The sequence below is a fragment of the Drosophila biarmipes genome, unplaced genomic scaffold, assembly GCF_025231255.1.
Source record: "Drosophila biarmipes strain raj3 unplaced genomic scaffold, RU_DBia_V1.1 ptg000005l, whole genome shotgun sequence".
Taxonomy (NCBI): domain Eukaryota; kingdom Metazoa; phylum Arthropoda; class Insecta; order Diptera; family Drosophilidae; genus Drosophila; species Drosophila biarmipes.
In genome coordinates this window covers 3,717,543-3,719,850 of record NW_026114527.1, presented here as the reverse complement: position 1 = coordinate 3,719,850, position 2,308 = coordinate 3,717,543, and positions in this window count along the sequence as shown.

Here is a 2,308-nt window from a genome sequence, read left to right as displayed (position 1 = left end):
CAATGGTAGTAGGACGCGATTTTTAAAATTTAAGTAATTTTAAGCTTGTAGAATTTATTAACGATGGTAACCATTCATCTGTTAACCGTCAGTTAACATCAATCTGAGCCAAGAAATATAATTATAGAATAACAATAGATTCAAGTTTCAACACCCGTACTATTTTTTTAAAGATTACCTTCATTTTTTTTTAAACATAATTGTAAACGTAAATTTTTGAATGAAGAACATAAATGAAATCATTTGTATCCATTATACGGTTAATTTGCCATGGGAAAGCTAACGTTAAGAAAATCATAAGCAGCCGCTATGGGGAACTTATCTTTAATTAAATTTTGGTCCGTGTTTGATAATAAAGTACAAAATGAAGTACATTTTTTGCGAATTGGGACACCTGAAGTAACTGTGCATTATTAATAAGAGCATTAGCCACATACGCAAAGCGAGTTTATTCAAGATTGGGTGGGTTTTGAAGAGGAATAAAATGACATCTGCAATTCCTCACACTTAGTATAAAATTAAATTATTTGGGCTTTGGTTTAGTTAGTCAATAGTTCCCTACTCTGTCTACTATTTAAGTTTATGTGATGTCGCGGTTCTCTAGGTCGCAAAACGCCACTCCCATTTTCCCTAAGCACCGCTGACCCTGTAGGCAGAGTACGCTGCCAGATAGCCGCACACATTGCCGTGTTCGTTACATATTCCTTGGCGCCCAACGTCGGGTGATTGGAAATCACAAATACCGTATCTTGAGAAGATAACACAGTTAATTTTTCGTGTCGCTACCAAAAGCAATATTCTGAAGTAAAATCCAAATTTTTGTATAGTTTCTTAATTTGAGCCTAAAGGTGATTCGGCGGAATTCAAACATCGCACGTTCTTGGATGTGCGGAACCTAGATTATGTTATCGCTCAATCCTAATTCCCCTATCAACAATAAATGAATTGCTTCGGAATGTGAGATTTGGAAAAAGCTCGAATTCGCACCAAGCAACATTATTCTTTTATTAATAAGATTTGATACACCCAAGAAAAGTCATTAGAGATTAACTTTGTAGGAAATTTCTATCAAGTACTCATGATTGTATTCTTAGAGATCAAACATCAAGTCATTTCTGTTTTGAGATTTGTTTAGCTGAAAAGTTTTTGGAAAGACACTCAGCAGTAGTGCGCTTTCTTTCCTAATATTAAAGGTCTTTTGCCCAACAGAAACCCTAATTTTAAATTAATATTCATTTGATGCACGGTAACTAAAGGATAGTCCCAATTTTAAATCAGAGTTTTTATATCTACAATATTTGAGAAATTATTATAATACTACAACATGTCAGTTCAGCCTAATCGAGACGAGGTTGCAGTCACCGATAGTGGGGATGAACGTTCTCTTTGTATTAATTGCAATGCTACTATGGTAATAGATACTGAACTGGCAGAAACCCCTTGTAGACATAAATTTCACAGAACATGCGTGGTACTTTGGTTAGGAACTAATGAAACTTGTCCGCTTTGCCGAAGTGCTTGTACCCTGGTACAACTGATAACCTTTCCTGCTGCGCAACCGAATAGGTCTACTAATGATAGTAATAGGGAAGTTCGAAGTGCTTCTGCCAATCAAGCTACTGGTGCCGTCAACCAAACTAGACCAAACACAAGAGCGAATTCCAATCAGAACTCAACGAATAAGAGAGCACACTCTAGCTTGAGAAGCCAAAACACAACACATAGATCAACTGAACGTTCTAGCATTTCCGAAACTCGAGTACAGCAGTTAATCACAGACTCCTTAGAAACCTTTCGAGTTAGCATAGTTGGAGCATTAGCGTATGAGATCAGTAATTCGATGCGAAACATTCAGTTGGCTAATAATTCCCAAAATCCGCGAAATAATATCCTTGTAGAAATTCCTGGTTACTTAAATCGATCCAATGCAAGCAGAGTTGATAGTAATCAAGGCTCTAGTATACGATTGCCTTATGGTGATCCTTTGACACAAGCCGTACATCGTCCTGACAAAGTTTCAAGCGTTATTTCTAATTGGAATGTGAAATTTACTGGCATGGCAAATGACATACCTGTTGAAGACTTCATCTATAGGATAAATAGTTTGTCTATACAATGCCTAAACGCAAACTGGAATTAGCTATACCAATTGCCAACGTACTATTTTCTGGACCAGGTCTACAATTTTACTGGAGTTTTGAAAGAACTTTCAGTGAACCGATTTGGTTTCACCTGTGTACAAGTCTCCGTGAACGGTATAGAGAACAACACACTGACTGAAGGGATTAAAGAGTCTTTTCGACATAGG